The sequence below is a fragment of the Ambystoma mexicanum genome, chromosome 3p, assembly GCF_040938575.1.
Source record: "Ambystoma mexicanum isolate Mex_15411 chromosome 3p, UKY_AmexF1_1, whole genome shotgun sequence".
Lineage (NCBI taxonomy): Eukaryota > Metazoa > Chordata > Amphibia > Caudata > Ambystomatidae > Ambystoma > Ambystoma mexicanum.
Genome location: NC_090925.1, coordinates 483,797,514 through 483,817,801, shown reverse-complemented (window position 1 = coordinate 483,817,801; position 20,288 = coordinate 483,797,514).

The window sequence follows — 20,288 nt, the reverse complement described above, 5'->3', positions numbered from 1 at the left end:
CAAAAGGGTACCACAGCTTTTCCCCTTTGTTATTGGGATTTTTAGTGCAGTTTCTGGATCAATTGCCTTGCTGGGATAGGGTCAGCAATTCTTTGGCCTGGCAGTAGGGTCCGGAATCTTGCAAAGGTGGATTTGGAATGTCTGAATACGCAGGCACTGAAAATTCAGAAGAGAGTCCCTGTCCCTGTGAGCCCCCACCATTTATATAAAGGCGGGTGACATCACCAGAATTATTTATGGTCAAAACTGTGCTAGACCTACCGCCAAGAACCGGATAGGTCAGCAAATGTTGGTTTCCTCCTCTAGGAGGGGACTCAGTTTATGGGGTTGTGTTTTAATTAGGTGCAAAGTCTTCCCACAGTCCTTTTTGCCAAAAATCAATCTTAACATAAATTACACATTTGTACAGTTGTGGCACGTTCACAAATTACATATAGTCATGGGAACCAGGCAGGTAGTTGGGGCAAGCTGAGTGGAGGCTTGGCAGGCCTTGCATAGGCACACAAAAAGCCCATAGCAGATACCTCCATTTAATTCCTTCCTAGTGTTTGTAGTAACTTCCTGGTTACCACTTCCTGTTGCCAAACAGGAAGTGCATGACAATTCATGAGCTCTTTAGTGTTTGGGTGTGGCTGGCTATATAAGCCAAACCCAAGATTCTTCCAGTGCTTCGTGTTGCTTACTGTGAGCTGCATCAGCAACACACTTGCCGTTCTCTGGATCAGCCAGGTTCTGCTTACCTGCTCCGGATCATCCTGCTTCAGCTTACCTGCTACGGATCATCCAGCTTCAGCTTACATGCTCCAGAACATGCTACTTCTGTTTACCTGCTCCGAATCCTCCCGCTTCTGCTTACCTGCTCCGGATCATTCTGCTTCTGCTTACAGGTACTCTGTGCTTTCTCCACGCCACAGCTATCTCTGGTCAAGAGGAGACTTCAACACCGGCACCTGTAAGAACAAAAAAGAACAGCGTTAGCACGCTCACTTCAAAAACGCTGCGCATACTGACTGAATCTTCCTGCAACGCAGGAATCCAGGTCAGTTGTACGAGCGCACAAACCCCTGCAAAAGAAAGAAGAGACATTAGTCATTGCGCTCGCCCCAATAAAGCAGAGACTATTGCACTGCGCTCCCTCTCATAATGCAGTACATACTTACCAAAGCCTCAGTGTAAACTTACCAGACCACCAAGTCTCCAGTAGCGCTGAACCCAGACTCGAGGCACTAATATCACATAATCCCGTCCTGCAAGGGAAAAGGGAGAGGCATTAACAGGCATGCTCGAATTTAAGACGCTGCGCTTACCTACAAGCAGCTGACTTCTACACGCAGTGCTACTCACCCACAAAATACCTTGGCAAACAAGACAATACAGACAATTCAGGACACTAAACATTGTTTGTTTGTTTGTTTGTTTGTTTATTTATTTAGTATAGCGCTCCAGACCCAGGGGTAAATGGGCGCTTAAAGACAGGTTACATAGATACAGTATATATAGAAAATGTTTTGCAGTTATACAATTGTGGCGGTAATATGCCATATACAGTATATACAAGCAGGTAGTTAGGTTACATGGTTAAACATTTCAAGGTATGGACAATATATACAGTTAGTAATGAGATTAGTCTATCTAAGGATTGCCTTCTCCAAAAGCCAACTAATGACTAATTTTCTGAACGATTGGAAGGATTTGGTCAGCGGTAAGGTGTTCCAAAGTTGAGAGGCAAGGACAGTGAAGCTCGAGCCCCCCGCTCTTTTGGCGGTGAATCTAGACACGGTGAGGCAGAGAGTGTTGGAGGATCTAGTGATTCTAATTCTAGGTTTTAAAATGAATTTGTTGGTGAGGTACGGGGGGCTAGGTGGTTTAAAGCTTTATAGGTGAGGCAGAGGGTTTTTAAGTCAATTTTTTGGTGAATGGATAACCATTTGCAAGATGTTCTTATGTGGGAGATGTGCTCTCTCCTGGGAATATTTAATGCTGCTGTCAGCACATTGTTTTGGAGGATCTGAAGTTTATTGATTATAGCTTGGTTGGCACCAAGGTAGAGGCTATTGCAGTAGTCAAGCTTCGATTTTATGAGGGCCCTAGCCAGAGTGAGGCAGCTGTTCGTAGATAGAAAAGGTCTGCCGGCCCTGATTAGTTTTCCAGTGTAGGCAGTGGCTGAGGCGGTCATATTAACTTGTTTGGAGAGGTTGGTGTTGGCGTCGAGATAGAACCCTAAGGTTTTCACATTTTTCACGACTGGGATGATGTTGCCATCTAGGGTGAAGTTGGATTAGCCAGGGCTAAGTTTCTGTAGGTTATTGGGGGATCCGACCAGGAGGAGCTCGGTCTTCTCATCATTCAGGCAAAGGCCGTGTGTGGCCATCCATGCCTGAATGATGGCGAAGATTTCGTTGATCCTGGTGGCGTCTGTCTTGTAGTTGCTGGTGATGGTGAGGAGTATCTGGGTATCATCTGCGTAGTTGGTTTAGGTGACACCCAGATGGTCCAGTTTATCAAACAGAGGCTTTGTAAAGATGTTATAGAGGGTGGGGGAGATGCAGGACCCTTGTGGGACACCGCAGGTGATGGGGATGGGGTTTGCTGCAGCCACAGAAGAGAAGACCCTCATGGTTCTGTTGGCTAGGAAGGACTGTAACCACATGACAGCAGAGGGGGAGAAGTGGGCAGCAGATGAGAGTGGTTGCAGAGTATTTTGTGGTCAACCAGGTCGAAGGCTGCTGAGAGGTCCATAAGGAGTAGGATAGCTGCTTTGTTGTTGTCCTTGATGTCATCAATCTGACGTTTGAGGTCAGCAAGGGAGGTTTCTGTTCCGTGTTGAGGACGAAAGCCAGATTGACTCAGGCCTAGCAGTTGATTGGATTCTAAGTAATCTTGAATTTGCAGGTAGGCAACTCTGTCGAGGATTTTTAGCAGGAAGGGGACTGTGATGATAGGCCTGTAGTTAGTCGGAATGGCAGGGTCGAGAGATTGTTTTTTTAGAAGGGGAGAGCCCATGACTGTTTCAAATTGTTAGATACAGAATTGGTCGAGAAGGATAGGTTTACTAGTTTGGAGATGAAGGGGGCTAGGTCTCGCGCAGCATCTTTGATGATCTGGGCGGGGCAGCTGTCCCCTTTGAAATTAGAGGGTTTGAGGGATGCTGTGATTTTTTGGATTTCGGGTATAGGGACCATTTTGAATGTGAATCCGGGAGTGTTGTTGGTCGGGGTAGGTGTGCTAGGTATGAAGGCATTACTGTTTGAGAGTTGTAGTCTTTTGGACTCGATTTTGTTTTGAAGACCAGTGATTTTGTTAGCCAGGGCATTTTGGATGCTGGTGGACCATGGCTTGTCTTTCACACACGTGTCGGTCAGAGGGTTGGGATTTTCTAATTCCTTCGGGATGGTGAAGAGTTCTTTTGCAGAGGATTGGGCATTGTTTATTCTAACATTGTAGGCTTCCTTTTAGTGCGGATAATCTCTTTCTTGTAGTGGGAGGAGATGGTCATGAGATTGGATTTGTTTTCTACTGAGGGGTTAGTTTTCCATAAAGTTTCCATCTTGGCTTTCTTCTTCCTAAGAGTTTTGAGTTCTGGTGTGTACCAAGAGTTCAAATGAGCTCTAGGTTTACCTTTGCGTAGTTTTAGTGGGGCAACGGCATCAATGGTGCTATTTAGGGCATCATTGTAGGTGTTGACTAGAAGGTTAAGGTTGGCGGTGGCTGGGAGTGTGTTTAGGAGGGGGAGGATCAGTGGTGTGAGAGTTTGTGCAGTGATGTTGCGCTTGTTTCTAGTCAGGCAGGCTGGTGCGTGCGGGCGCTGCTTAGGGTTAGGATTGTTTAGGTTGATGTCGAATATTATGATGGAGTGGTCAGTCCATGCAAGAGGTTGTAGAGCTTTGCAGGTAATGTTGCAATTATGGGCTGCGACCCAGTCAATGGTTCTACCTTTCTGGTGGGTCGGTAGTGTAATGACTTGAATGAAGTCGTGCTCGGATAGGGCGTTAGCCAAGGAGGCGGCTGGAGTGTCGTTAGGGTTATTGAACCCTAGATTAAAGTCTCCTAGTATAATATTTTGGGAGTGGGGCTTGGAGTTCTCTGCTATGAGAGTGGGAATGTCTTCCTCGACGGAGCCTGTGGGGCCTGTAGATTAATTGCAGAGTAATTGTGCTCTTAGGGGTAGTTTGTACTTTAACGGTGAGGTTCTCACAAGAGTTTAGCGGGGGGGAGTGATCGGTCTGAGGTCAAGTGAGGTTTTGAATATGATTGCTATACCTCCTCCGCGAGCATTAGGTCTGTCCGCTCTGAGGATGGAGTAGTTGGCGGGAATAGCAAGAGTGAGGTAAGGTCCTGCTGCTTCATGTAGCCATGTTTCTGTAGTAGCAAGGAAGTCGAGGTCTCCTGATAGAATAATGTCGGCAATTTCGGTGGGGTGGGCTACTAGGGATCTAACATTGAGTAGTGCACCTTTTAGGGATGTCGTGTTAGTGGCATTAGCGCTGTCCTTAATTGTGGTCTTGGTCATAGGAGTGGCAGGCAGCTTGCTGGATGTGGTAGGGAGTCTAGCGCCAAGTCTGTTATTGCGGTCATGGAGGGTAAGGTTGGTTGTGAGGCGGTAACCTAATGGTTTGGGACGGTAGTGGTTAGTGGCAGTGTAGTCAGCTATGGTTAGGTTGGTATTGTTGGGTGGGGTATTAGCTGGTGTGGCATTAACTTTGACAGTGTGTGGGAATGGTGGAAGGGAGGGGAGGAATGGTATGGGGCAGGTGATGGGATGGTGTCTAGGGCAGCCGAGTTTAGCTAGTCCATTGTTGTATGGTATGTAGCTGTTGCTGCTACATGGAGTGCTGTTGTTCACGATACAAAAAGGGAACATGGTGAGAATGAGCCAAGGGAGCATAGTTGAAATTATGCAGAGAGAGGGCAATTTAGTTATTAGTACAGCAGGTGGGCTAGGACTATGTTTGAGATTGCCAATACGGTGCAGAAGAAGGGCAGCTTCAATTAGACTACAGCCACGGTTTCAGTTATGCGACATCAGGCGGGTATAGGCTTGATACGAAATAGCTGATAAGGTGCAAAAAGGGCAGTTTCAGATATGCAACAACAAGGCAGGCATAGGCTAAAATCGAAATAGCTGATAAGGTGCAAAAAGGGCAGTTTCAGATATGCAGCAACAAGGCAGGCATAGGCTAAAATCGAAATAGCTGATAAGGTGCAAAAAGGCCAGTTTCAGATATGCAACAACAAGGCAGGCATAGGCTAAAATCGAAATAGCTCATAAGGTGCAAAAAGGGCAGTTTCAGATATGCAACATAGGACAGGCACAGGCTGACATGTGATATGGCCAAGTCAAAGTGGGACAGATAAAAGCATGTTAGCAATCAATGAGGACCTATACATAGTCAATATACAATGCAAATAGTCAGGCTCAAGTACAGATTGCATTAGCAGGCAAAGTTTATAAAGTGTCATATCTGGAAGTCATAGGCAAGTTGAAACAAATCAAATAACAGGGTACTCTAATGGTGAGGTTGCGGTGTTGTGGACATGGACCCACGAGTGCCCCAAGCAAGGTCGCGGGAAGGCAAGTGTTCCGAGGTTCACGCATGTGTTGCTGGTAACACTGGCATGAAGTTTGAATAGGGCCGGCATACAGTTAGGTAAGGTAAGGGTGAGTAAGCATGGATGGCAGGCATTGAGAGGGCATCCCCAATGGAGAGGAGACTTACCGGACGGTGGTCGCAGGAGTGCACATTGTTAGACAAAAAGGGTCTGGCCACAGTCACTAGAGTCACTGGACAGGCACAGGACAGGATTCGTCCTTGTTTGTGGTCCTTGCGAAGTGGGACGGCCCGCACCTCACGGGTCCGGCAGGGCTAATATATGGTGCTGCCCATCCAATCCAGATGCAGCAGTCGGCGGCGATGTCATGGGGGTGGCCTTGGGGATGTGTAGGCAGCTCACTTCAGTGGAGCAGCCATCTTGGCGTGGTATTTACCACATGGGTGCCAATGGCGGCATCAAAAGTCCAAGAGCATAAGTATTCCAGCAGGCTGCTGGGGTGAAGGAGCGAATCAAAGCTCTGAGATTTTCAAATGAAAGTAGGCAGCATCCAATTTCACTGGTGCAGCCGAAAAGGAAATGCTTGCACAGCACTATTCCTAAAACAGCAGCATGGACTGCATATGTTTCAGGAGGCTTTGTGCAGGCGTCACTGCTCCGGCAACATCGAGGGGAGCATTCTGCATGTGGGCAACCACCCTGTCTAGGGGAGACAGGCACAGGACAGGATTTGTCCTTGTTTGCAGTCCTTGGGAAGTGGGACGGCTCGCGCCTCACGGGTCCGGCAGGGCTAACATATAGTGCTGCCCATCCAATCCGGATGCAGCAGTCGGCGGCAACGTCACAGGGGTGGCCTCGGCGATGTGTAGGCAGCTCACTTCAGTGGAGCAGCCATCTTGGCGTGGTATTTGCCACATGGGTGCCAATGGTGGCATCAAAAGTCCAAGAGCATACGTATTCCAGCAGACTGCTGGGGTGAAGGACCGAATCAAACCTCCAAGATTTTTCAAATGAAAGTAGGCAGCATCCAATTTCACGGGTGCAGCCGAAAAGGAAATGCTTGCACAGCGCTATTCCTAAAACAGCAGCATGGATTGCATATGTTTCAGGGGGCTTCGTGCAGGCGTGACTGCTCCGGCAACATCGAGGGGAGCATTCTCCATGTGGGCAGCCACCCTGTCTAGGGGAGACAGGCACAGGACATGATTCGTCCTTCTTTGTGGTCCTTGTTTGTGGTTCTCTGCGCAACATTCACTTGTGGAAAAGACTTCTAGCCAGTGAAGAAACCACCGCCTTGAACACTCTGCCTCGCTGTGAAGGCATATAACAGTGTGTGGCATCTGAACTTAGCCAACAGACATTGGCATCATTCATATGAGCGTATCGCACCCCTGCAAATGCAGTATGGAGTGCACACCTTACTAAATATCAAGGTAAGCCCTTAGGGGACATCACAGCACAGTGTAAAGTGAAGGGAAGGGTCCAGGGGAATTAGGTGAATTCAGGCCTGAGTGAATATCTTGTATTTGACAGGAATCCCTCTGGGTGAAAACAGGGGAAGTGAGAACTCGGGGTCAAGGGAGGCTCATCCATCGCTCCTGCAGAGACACAGGTGAGTGTGACACATATGTAGATTACATATTTTATACATATCATGGTGTTCCCACTCCCAGGTCTGTACGCCATTGTTACTAATAGCGCTTCACCCAAAATCCCACAATTGTAGGTGTGTGTGCATATTATCATATGGCATATTTCTATTAATGTTTAACGTCCCACCATGTGTACTTTTACCATGATTCATATTTTCCTGGGGTTTTGCGTCTCATACATGCTATGAACTGTCACGGTATCTTGTTTAGAAGCCATGACAATCACATTTAAACTGTACAACTTTTACATTACTGTGCTGTCGGGTTACAGTATTAATAGTCTTAAAAGTGTATTCATCAAATTGTTTTTTGAGCCAAATGGGCCTGGCCTTTGTCCTTCAACTGGGACAATTTTTTTCAGGCACCCAGCAAATGTCAGTTTAGCCCAGGGCTGCCCTGGAGTTTCCACAGCTTGAGTGACTTGTGGTTGTCACTTCCAAAAGTCGCACGTAGGTGTCCCAGATCTATTGTCTCTAGCTGCAGCCCAGATAAAAGTCTGACAAGCATGTGATATTTCTTTCTCATGGTCCATTCAAAGTTTTCAAGGGTGGCAGTTAACATGTACCCTTGTGGCTCCTGTTGGGGGAAACCCCCAGCCCTCAACTGTCCCCTGAGACACAGTAGAACCCTGTTTGGCTAATTTTCCAGTATAGCCAATGCCTTTATTTCTTCATTTTATTTTATTTTGTTCTGGATCCGCAGCAAGCCTGTTGAAATAAAACCTCCCATATGTGTTTCCCAGCAAAAAAACCTTTACATTGCTAGTTGCCTTCTTTCAACATTACACTTTTAAAACAGGCATTTTTCCCTATTTTCAAAAGCACATTTTAACACATGGTGAAGTCTGCTCGGCTGACCATTTCAAAATGTTCTCTGTTCTTTCTGACTTCCAACATTGTTTTGCCCTAGTCAGTTTCACTTATACAGCAATCTGTTTAAAACACCAGTTCACTGAAATTGACATATGCCCCTAGAGCTGCGGTTTCTTTTGAACATGGATTTTTGACATTTTGTAGCCCCAAAGTTAAGTGTTTTCCTGTGCGGCTGAAAGTAAAGCTTCTGTTGATTTCCCAGACTTGGTCTGACACAGCCTGCAATTTAGGCATAATGCTCTTTTCTGCTGGAGCACAATCTGAATATGGATGGGCATGGCAGAGCCTCACTGATAAAAGCAGTGTGATGTTGAACAGATGAAAAGAGTGTCAGGGCAGCATCCATTTTAATGTAAAATATTCCCTTTTCAATGGGACTTTTCAGCAAGCAGCAGAGCAGTGCTGTTTTTCAATTAGCTTCTTTAGTGCTCACAAGAATATACACTGGCAACCTTTTTCGGGGTGCTCCCTGTTCCAACTTGCCCAATCGTACTTGGCAAAACCGTGCAGCAATCATTTTGTAGCTGCGAAACTCAGTTTTGAATCGGGGCAATGGTGCTCCATGGAGCCAGCACTGCCATTTTGCTGTTAACTGCGGAAGTGCAGCGTGGTTACGAATGGGAATTCTGCTGAGTTGGTCAATGTAACCCACACTGTCGATGTAACAATGGTATACTGGTGTGGCTGGGTCTGCTGTGTCAGCTATATATGTATAGGTGAGGACAACCATTTTTTTTTTGCTTCTATTATGTATTCCATCGGAAGTAGTTCTATTAATCACTGAAAAAAAAGTAGAATCAGTTTTTCTTGATGTATTTTTTGATCGACTTTGCACCGAAACATTCAGAAAATGAGTTGCGTTTAGGCAATATTGGTGGAGGGGCGTACTGTAGGTACTGTTTGATGTCTACCCCCACGCTCTATAAAGAAAATTACAGAAAAAACTATTTGAGGAGAATTAGTCAACCAAAAAAAAAGATCAATAGATATGCATTAATTCCATCAGACTTTCCATCAGACTTTCCTGTAGGTTCATCATAGAAAATGCCCAGATCACTGTTCTCATTTCATGTTTCACTGATTATCCACATACCATATTGCATGTCTTCCCAACAACTGAAATGAATGCCCTGCTTCCTGTCTATATGTTTGGCACCCTCCAGCTCTACTATATTTCCTCCTGGATCCAAACTATGTTCTATTCCACTGACAATGTTGGAAAATCTTTAAATGTGTATCTTTGCGAGTAACGGAATGCTCTACATGCATTAGAGCGAACAAGATGGATAGATTTACAAGGCAATCCCAGAGCGATGGCAATCCAGGGATAGTTAGTCCTAAATCATTGCTAGGAATATGCCATTATTTTCACTCAGCACCTATACTATGTTTCCCCTTCCTATAACTTAATTTTCTCAATATTCTCTAAAGACATCTCTTTCACGCATTAGCTCTCATACTATAACCTTACAGAATGAGGGAAGGATCCTTATCGCAGGATAATGACCTACCACCAAGTTATGTCCCGAAGTGAAGCCTAAGGCCATAAATTGGTCAAGGACCATTATCCCAAGCAATAAATACCTTTCTTGAGTTCATTAAGGTTAGTAGCACGTGGTGGTAATAGCAATACATGTTTTGTCTTTTTGGTGGTGAATTAACAAAAGTTACATTTAGTGTGAGTTAAGTAAATGGATAAACTGAGTTAGTAATATACATGTGGTGTTATTCTGTAAATTTAAATAAATATGTTTTCATAAATTAAGCATTTAAATTTAAAACATGGCTGTACTGGAGTGGGTTTAACATGAGCATTCATTAGGTGTCATTTAAACTTAAACAATTGCTCTATAAGAAAGTAAAAGCATTTTCCCCATGTATCAACTTTCACATTGCTGTATTAAATAGGATATTACAGCACATAAAGCTCCTCTCAGAGAAGAAGTATCTTTTTGAAGAAAATCTTGCCTTGAAATTGCATTGTTGTTACCCTTTTTTCTTTTGAAGACAGAATGTTCAGAATGCAGACAATACCGTTAGTTATTGGCTGCACTCTGAACTTTTGGATTGGCTGAGAGGAGGTCTATAATGATCTCCACGTGCTAATATAGCATTATAGACTAAGGGAGGGGTCATTATTTCGGGATAATGACCCACAACCAGATTTATCCCTAAGGCGATAATGACCCCTCTCGAGTTCTCTAAGGCGAAAATGACCCCTCTTAAGTTCTTCAAGGCTATTAGCACATGGTGGTATTAGCAACATTTGGCATGGTTTTTTGGTGGTGAATTTAAAAATAGTAAATTTTATTGTGAGTAAATAGACAAACTGAATTAATAAATTAAAAGTGGTTTTATTTTGTAGTATTTAAATAACATGGTTGTCTTCATAAGGTAATAATTTTAATTGTAATTTGCTTGAACTGGAACCGATTTAACATAAGCATCCATTAGGTCTCATGTAAAAGTAAGCAGTTTCTCTGTAAGTGAAAGCATGTTACAATGTTTTAGCTGTCTCCCAGTGTTTTAGCTTTCTCTTTCATGTGTTAAACAGCATGTTCCAGCAAAACAAAGTTCTCTTACGGAAGAAACGTCATGTTGAAAAATATCTTGACTGGAAATTGCATTGTTGTTTTTCTGACTGATTCTGAAGACAGAATGTTCAGAGTGCTGTCAATGCCCGTAGTTATTGACTGCACTGTAAACATTATGATTGCCTGAGAGGGGTCAATGTGCTAATCGCTCTTCTCTTTTTGGGCCTATAACTATGGGCCCACTGGGCATTACTAAAGCAGTAATGCCCCCCTCACCCCTGCTCTGGGCTTTTTGCTTAAATCTGAAAGTGAGAACAAACCAACAGCCAACACACCATGCTAAATTGAAGGACAAGCAGTGACAAGCTGAAAGTGTTGGCACAGCAACATATTAAGTAGCCATATTTGCAAAAAGGATGGCTGCCACAAACCAGCAAGACTTCCTGTGATTCAACAGCGGTGCTTGCCAGGATTCAATGTGAGGGGAAGTCCTTATGATGCCAGAGACAGATCTGAAGCTCACAGTCCCGAGCACTGCAGCAGTGAAAGGGAAAGGCACAGCTAATTTGTTAATGTGGAGCAAAATATCATGCTCACCGCCTTACCAACTCAAGGGAGAGAGGTGCACGTGCAAAGAGAAAAGACAGACTCGAAAGCCAAAAAGTTCTAATGGCCCTGAAAGGGTTAACCTGGCCGACCTGGAGATTTGCCTGGGAAGAAAATCAAGGGGCAGCAGAATTACGGCAGCGGAGTTATCTTTCCATAGCAAAATCATACAAGCAAATTGAAGTGCCCCTATAAACATTCTTCTTGACTGTCATTTGACATTTGATGCACCACCATTGCAGGCCTCCAGCCCATAACTGCCCATCTACACCCAAGGGCTTTTCTTGGTGCACACGACTGATGGCTCTTGTCATCACAGTGCATTATGCACCAACATTCCAGCCAATTTGCTTTTGAGTAACTATTTGACCCAGCCCTGAAATCGTTGCTATTTTTCTCCTCTATATATATATATTCTATATATATATATTCCCCACTCTTGTGTCTTAACAGCTCCTTCTGTTCCAACCTCATCTTTAATTTTGATTCAATTTTCATATCTTTGTGCCCCTTATGTCTCTCCTCTTTTTGCTGTCTATACTTCTGCTTGTCTCAAGTTTGCTTTTTTTTAGTACTGTTCTACTCCTCCATAGTTTAGCTACCACACTAACGTCTTTTCAGTCCCTCCTCAAAAAACAGTGCATTACATCCACCTAAAAGTTCCTTGCAAGTTAAAGTGAAAATCTCAATTAGTAAGACCTAGGTCAAGGAAGGAAAGGGCTAGCAGTAATGAACGTTAACCATATGTAATGAGGGCATTAAAGTATCTTAATAGACAATTGGGTGTTTTAGGAGATCTGGAATCCGCATATATGAATTGGTATCCCTAATTTTGTATTTTCTCTACAGCGGAAATTGATTTATAGAAATGGGTGCTTATATAGGCAGGCAGATGTATGAGCAATTGGATTTTCCAATAATGCCCCCTTTCTCTTATCCCTTTTGACATTGCAACTTGTTTTTATTTAATATTAGCTAACCAGTTATGGCCCTTTGTAGTTCTGAAGGGAAAGCTAACGGAAATATTTAAAAAGGAAAAGCTGTTTTCAGCTGCCTCCCCCTTTGCTCTTGCCATTATGTTAATGCTTTTGTTGTTTTTGTATAAATCACTTATTTTGTTCGTATTTGGTGACTATACAGTGTTTTTCTGAAAGGGCTTTATCCGTTCAATTAAAAGAAAAAGGGAATAAAGCAGCTTCCGAAATATCTGGGTTTGGAATACCTTGATAATAATTAGCTAATAACTGCTGTCATAATTGTGATGCAGTCATAATTGTGATGCAATAACTGGCTTTTGTGGGTAGTCAACTGCAGGATGCTTGTATTGTAAAACAGTGAGTTAATGTCTCCACACAGTTATCATATGAATACAGTACTAGGAGAGTCCTCTTATTGCTGGGAATATGGGAATGTGGTCCTCAGACTAAGTTGCAAACTGTGGAATTAGAAGATCTGACATTAATCCCAGAATCCTCACATGACCAAAGTTTGGGATGTTCGAAAAATCACATTATCCCCATGTTATTTGCCTGACTTACCTTGTCTACCAAATTTGGTAGCCAATGGAAACAGACCGAAAATAATTGCAATGCCCTACGGTTGAAAACTATTTTTTTTTGTAAATTGGTTTTATTGATATTTCTTAAGAGAAGAAACGTTAACAATTAACAATGTGGGGTATCACTTCCCCTGAAGAAAATAAGAAATACAGTTCCTGAAATTTTATTAACCTCCCCTGACCCGCTTCTTTCTGCCCCCCCCCACTCCAAGGTGGTGATCCGAGTCGGGTGGGACTGAGAAGTTCTAAAGGACTTGCAATAAGAACCCCCAAGAGTTCACTTATGACTTCAGTTCAATCTTGTGCGTGGGTTTTTAGTGGGACAAGGTTTATGTTCCTTAGAGCCTCTAGACTCCGCTCCTGTTCGTGGTAAAGAGGTTGTGGAATTGAGACCAGTGGGTCTCCAGCTGTGTCCCCTTCCCCACAATAGCAGCAATCATCTTTTCCATGCGATAAATGTCCCGGGCCATTCCAGCCCAACCACAGACCGTAGGGAGATGGGACCTCTTCCAGTACCTGGCCCGGCATGCTCTTGCAGCCAATAGTAAGAAGTGTGCCAGTTCGGGGAGCTTATTCCACTGCTCATCTTTCTTCTCAAGACCCAACAGCACCAGGACAGGGTCAGGCACATAGGTCCCCCCTCCCGCATCCCTTATCCAACCCAGTACCTCCGACCAGTACATCTGCACCCTGTCACACTTCCACCACATATGAAAATACTTGTCCTTTTCCCCACAACCGTGCCAACAGTGGGGGTCCACCGTAGGGAACATCCTAGAGAGGGAAACCGGGTCATACTGTCATCTATGTAGCATTTTTATGGCATGCGTCTTGTATTGGCAGGATATTGAAGCTTTAAAGGCTCTACCATAGAGATCTGTCCAGAGTCTATCTCCCACCTGTATGCCCATATCTCGTTCCCATCTACCCCTGAGACCCCCTACAACCTCCTCTCTGGGTTCTAAAAGCGCACCATAAAGGTGAGAGATGAGACCTTTCATTGTTACCTGTGAATCCAGGACTTTCTGAACTGGGGTGTGGTCCTGATAGATGATTGGCTTCCACCTCTCCCGTGTGAATATTCCCTTCAATCTCAGGAAAAGGAGTGGGGGAGGGCACCTATTCCCAATGCATCTTGGAGGGGGTTGAATGTCAATGAACTTACGCTCCCAGATCAACTGTCCCACCCTACAGAGACCCACCGAAAAACCAACCCAGGTAGTGTTTACTTCCGGGATAGTGTCCCTGACAGGTGGTGCCCAGATGTGGCTTATTGGTGAGGGCCAAGTGTTCACACTATCCCTTTTCCCCTTCCCAGCCAGAGCCCTCTACATGGTTCCCAGATATGGGTGCTCCCTAATCTGCCTCGGAAATCCATTCACCGGGACCCACAACCACTCCCTCACTGTGGCCGAACGCAGGTGACATTCTCGAGGTAGACCCACTGTTTGACGGATCTTCTCTAAGATGTGGGACCAAGGCCCTGAGCTGCGCTGCCCTATGATACGCCTGCAGGTCTGAGAGGCCCACTCCCCACTTCTCCTTTGCGAGGGTAATGGTTTCATAACCTATACTGGGTTTTTGGCCTTGCCAGATAAATCTTTGGATGCACCGTTTGGCATCCCTCAGATATTCCTCGGGGGCCAGTATTGGAAGCATCTGGAAAAAATGCAGGACCCTGGGGAGAAGATTCATTTTCATTGTGTTTATTCTGCCCATCCAGGAAATCTGACCTTTGTTCCACCCCTCCATTTCCCTAAATATCCTATCGAACAAGGGGGGGTAGTTGGCCCGACCCAGGTCCTCCCCTGGTATAATGATATTTATCACCAAATATTTCACCCCACAAATCTGAATTTGAAGGCCCAATGGTACCAGCTCCTCTACATTCCGATCTGCATCCAGGGCGAAGGGAAAGATGACAGATTTATTCACATTTACTTTAAATCCTGAAAAACGACTGTATTCCCCTATCACCTGCAAAGCCGTTGGGACTGAGCTGACAGGATACCTCAGGTGGAGCATGACATCGTCCGCATATAGACCATTCTTAAAGGTTCTAACCCCCACTTCAATACCCTTCACCTCAATAGAGTGCCTCAGGTACTCCGCCAGTATCTCCATGGTTATGGAAAACAACAAGGGCGACAGGGGCATAGCTGGCACGACCCTCTTTGAAGTATGAAGGGGCGAGAGAGGCGCCCGTTGACCATAACCCAAGCCGATGGGTCCCGGTACAGTGCCTTAACTGCTCACCGGATGCCTTCCCCAAAGCCGAACTTCCTCAAAACTCCATGCAGGATCCCCCAGTGCACCTTATTGAAAGCCTTCTCAGCGTCTATGGCCACTAGGACCGGGTTACCCCCTACTCCCAGGGCTTCCCTCATGAGGTGCAGGGTCTTCCTCATGGTATCCGCTCCCTGTCTTCCCTGTATAAAGCCAACCTGGTCTGAGTGAATTAGTCTCGGCATCAGGCCCTCTAGTCTCGTGGCAATGATCCTGGTGAATAGCTTTACGTCCACATTCAAGAGAGATATGTGCCTATAGGACCGCCAATTGCTCGGGTCCTTCTCTTCCTTGGGGATTACAGTGATCAGCGCCTTACCAAATGAGGGGGGGCCCTCCCTGTTACCATAATCTTGGAGAATAATCTCCCAAAGTAGCCAGCCAGGGGACCTGCGAAGGCCTTATAAAAGCCTGCTGTGCACCCGTCCTCTCCCGGGGCTTTCCCTATTATCGCCATCAGGACCTCCTCCTCTGTGATCAGCCTTTCCACCTCTGCCGCATTGGCTACACTAAGCGTTGGCAGTGACTCCCCCTCCCAGATATGACTCCCTTGCTTCCCCTTCTTGGACTGCCTTTTCACTATATAGGGACTCATAGAAATTGGCAAATTCCCTGGCTACTGCCTCCGGCGCTGACTGTGGGCTTTCCCCTCCCCCTTAATCTTGTCAATCCACCTCTCCACCCTTGGCCGTCAGAGCTTTGCCGCTAGCAGGGTGTCCGCCTTGTCCCCATTCTCGTAATATCTCTGCTTTAAGTACTGGAGACCAGAGACCACCCTCTCCACCCTGCCGCTTGTGCTTTGCTGCTTCCAGGTCCGCCTCCCACTTCCCCTCCATCGCTTCCAGGAGGCGAATCTCCCCACAAAGCTCCTTAGATTGGAGAGCCCTAACCCTCTTCTTCACCGCTCCATCCCCGATCAACTTGCCCCTCCAGGTTGCTTTGGCTGCGTCCCAGACAATCCCCTGCTCCACCTTCCCTGTATCATTCAGTGAAGAAATGCTTTTTCCTCCTCCGGACGGCAAGAAGAATTCTACCTTTCCTCTCCTTCGCGCACAAAACACTCACTATCGTCGCCCTAATCATGTCTAAAATAGACTATGCAAACAGCCTCTACCTCGGAATACCTGAACACCTCCTGAATAAAATGCAACGGATCCAAAATGCAGCAGCAAGACTACTCCTCAAACTATCCAGAAGGGATTGCATCACTCCAGCCCTAAAAACCCTACACTGGCTCCCAGTTAAACATCGCATCACCTTCAAAACAATGTGCATAACGCACAGGGCAATCAGTGGACAAGGAGCAGAATTCCTACAAAAGAAAATAACAGTCTACAAACCAACGAGACCCCTCCGATCGAGCAACGAAATCCGCCTGGAACTCAAACCATACCTCAAGAAAAAACTTGGAGGCACCTCCTTCTACCACTTAGCCGCAAGAACCTGGAACAACATGCCAAAAGAAATAAGAAACACTGAAGATCACCTAAAATTCAGGAAATCACTAAAAACCTGGCTCTACAACACCACAGACTAAACCTGAAAAACGAAACTGGTAAAAAGGATAACTAAACCGTAAAGACACGGACATCCCTGACCGGGGAGAGTAAAGCCCACGGCAGCTGGACGGGTGACATCGGATAAACAGGAACACAGGCAGCACACACAGAGACTGAGTCAACTAACCCAGACAATCCTACCTACACTTTCGTCTTCCCCGTAATCAAATTACCGCCAGGTACCACATTGGTGTGGAATTATCGAGACATTGACAATCATCCCCACTACCTGAGAGGTTGTCATTAACAGATGCACTGGCCACTAGAGTCTAAATGGAGTACAAGGGAGCCATGATAGAGCATGTTAGAGGTGGGGGTCAGAGGAGTAAGGAAGCTGTAGGCCAGTCAGACCCAGATCAGGATAGAGCCGCAACAGGGGAGACTACGCAAGCTGAGTTCTTCAATTCAGGATAGAGATGCAAACTAACCAACGCTACTAACAATTTCCCTTTCTGCATACACCTCTCAAACTCCAAACCAAACACAACCAAAACCTACAGCACAACAAACCGCACAAACTTCACTACATTGCAACAACAAAACAAAAACACACATAGCCTTGCACAACAGTACACGACGACTACCGGCCGCAAACACCCCAGGCCCAGCCAACGGACCCACCGGGCTAAGGCCACCAACAGCACATCACTGCTCTCTTGCACTTTTCCTGCCTCCTCCCACTAACTCAACCCTCCATCCCCCTTTTTCAGAGCCGCCAGAGCGCCAAGGGACCACTACGGTGGTGATAGTGCGTGGTACAAATGTCCTTTAACATTAACATTAACAAGTATCCTTTAATGGCTTCCCTCATTTCTTCCCTGAAGGGTTCGTCCCTCAGGAGAAGGTTGTCACAGTGCCACAGGGATTCCCTCAGTCTAAGTCCCGACATGACAATGTCTGCTCCCACCATATCGTGATCGGACCAGCTGATGGGGTGGTGCTCACATCCCTCCACTCTACAGGCCTGCTGGAGTCCCAGGTAAATGTAGTCAATCCTTGTTCTGGACTCATGGACTGCTGATTGGAAAGTGTAACCCTGTGTGCCTGGGTGTGCTTCCCTCCAGACATCAACCAGTCCCTGGTCCCACATAAAATCCATGAACCCCTGACTCGCTCGGCCTCCCCTGCTACCTTTGGGAACAGGTACCCTGCTGTGATCCATGCCATGGTCCGCCCACATATCAAAATCACCCCCCAGGAGAAGGAGCCCCTCCACTCTGGTCAAGATCTCCCCCATTGCTTCCCTCAGAAATTCCATTTGGCCAAAGTTTGGGCAGTATATGGTTGCAACAGATATTCTAGCATTTTCAAAATTACCAGAGACCACCAGAGCCCTCCCATCCTTTCTTTTCCAAACTGTAGGCTCCGAGAGCCTGAGCCTCCTGTGGACCAGGATCCCTACTCCCCCTTTCTTTTCAGGGCCAGACGCCCAGATTGTCTGCCCTACATGGAAGCCTGGGATGCCCCTCTCTTCCCCCTCCACCGCCCTGGTTTCCTGAACCAGAAGCACATCCAGCCCTGAGTTCCTCATCTCCCTTCCCAGGAGGGATCACTTTGTCTGTGAGTTAAGGCCCTTCACATTAGGGGATCCCAATTTAAGTACCTCGACCCGGCCCCCATTTTCAGGCGCGGCCATCTGGGCAAGTCCTGCTTCTCATTTTTCCTCCTGTCTCGAGAGGTCTCTCTATGGAGCTCCCTGTCTCCAATCCCCGACACCTTGGATGACCTCCCCCCTCCCATCCCAAACCCTGATGTGAGACGCCTGCCCAGGACAGGCCACTACGGGTCGAGATCCATCAGTCCTCCGTCGTCTTCATATATTCCTTCTTCACCCCCGGCAGCGCCATTCCGCTGCCCACGTCTCTTGGGATGTTGCTCAAAGATCCCTCTGCAGTTCGAGTCCTTGTGTCGGAGTATTTGGTTTCCTGAATTTCCTCTTGCCTCTTCCCCTTCAGGTTCCCTTGCTTGTCCATTCGAGGTTGTGCCTTCCTCTTCCCCCTCCGCTGGAGCGCCTTCCCCCTTGAGGACCTGAAGCACTTGGAGCGCCTCCTTGCCACTGGTTGCCTGATAGTCCACTCTATCCCGCTCGAAATACAAGGCAAAAGGGTAGGACCACCTGTACATAATGTCCTGTTTAGTGAGCCACTGTGTTAGTGGGCGTCAGTCACGTCTGCGGGCCAGGGTGATGGTTGATAGATCCTGAAAGACCCGGACTGTGTCTCCCTCAAAGATAAAACTCCCAAGTCTCTACGCCTTCTCCAGGACTTCAATTTTTTCTCTGTAGCAGAGAAAATGCACAGCAATGGACCTTGGGCCTCCTCTTCCTCCCCCTCCTCCTCTGTGTGCCCTTTCAAGCTGTACTTCCTTGCCTTATTCCGAGGTGAACAGTTGGTTAATCAGGCCTTGTACTTTTCTGCCCACCTCCAGCGCCGTTTCCCCCTTCTGCTGCGACACACCCAGGATACGCAGATAGTTTTGGCGTTCCCTATTTTCGAGGTCATCCATCTTCAACAGCATGTCCTCTTCTCTGATTTCAAGGTTGGATATTCTCGCCTCATACTTCATGTCAAGGAGGTTGGCCTGCAGGTGGTTATTCTCAATGCCTTCCACCTTATCCTCAAGTGTGTCCACCCTTCCTTTGAGATCGCTTATCGAGGCCTGTATATCTGTCCTGATGGCCTTAATCTCTTGCAGTATATCCCTAAAATCCTCTCTGGTGAGCACCGAGGCCGGGCCACCCTCCCTCCCCCACGAGGCCATATCGTAGGCAGTTGGATTGGCTCCCCGCCTCCTCCCGGGACTGTCTCCTGAAGCGCTGCAGGGGGCGTAGTGCCTGTGCAGTCTGTCGTTCGATCTGAGTGGGTTTGTGTAGAGACTCCAGGTTCACCCCTAGGTACCACTCCTGTAATCTTATTACAACTTCCTGGAATCACTTCCCTGCCCAGACCCAAGTTCTCGTAGGCCCAGACACCTCAGCGACCAACTCCACTCTGTGCTGTGCCTGCTGTCAGTAGGAGGGTCTTGTGGATGGCGGGGGGCACCCGTTCATGGGCCCAGGCCCCCAGGAGTCCTGTAGTGCCCCCTGGGGGGGCTAGCTCCCCCTGCAGAGCCCACGTGGTATTGTCCAAGGAGCCTCTGGGGCAGGATCTGCCCGTCTCTTTATCTTTAGTGTGTCGAATATGCCAGAATTGAAGTCTGTGGGAAGGAATGCAGCAAACAGGACATCAGGAAACAGTCTGCAAAATGATCTTGCTTTCCTTTCAGTACTAGGTTTGTTTTATGAAACATATCTTACAAAGTAAAGGGAATAGGCCCGATTCATGGAATTTTCGCATGGTTCAGAGTGACTTTGTACTGTTGACACAAACCCTGATACATGGAACTGTGCAAAGTGTATTTTGTAAAATACACTTTGCACAGGGCCATGAAGCATGGTTTGTGTCGGCAGGGGAAAGTCACTTTTCAGCAGTGCAAAGTCACTATGAACCGTAAAAAAAGCATTCCACGAATCGGGCCCAATGTGTTATCAGAATCCACCTCTCCGCATACAGTGATTTGTTCAAGGCTTGTTTGTTTTGAAATACATACACAGCACGTAAGCTTACTTTAATCAATATTAAAGTTAACTAAATCGAATGTGATACAGATATGACGATAAAGCCTGCATTTAT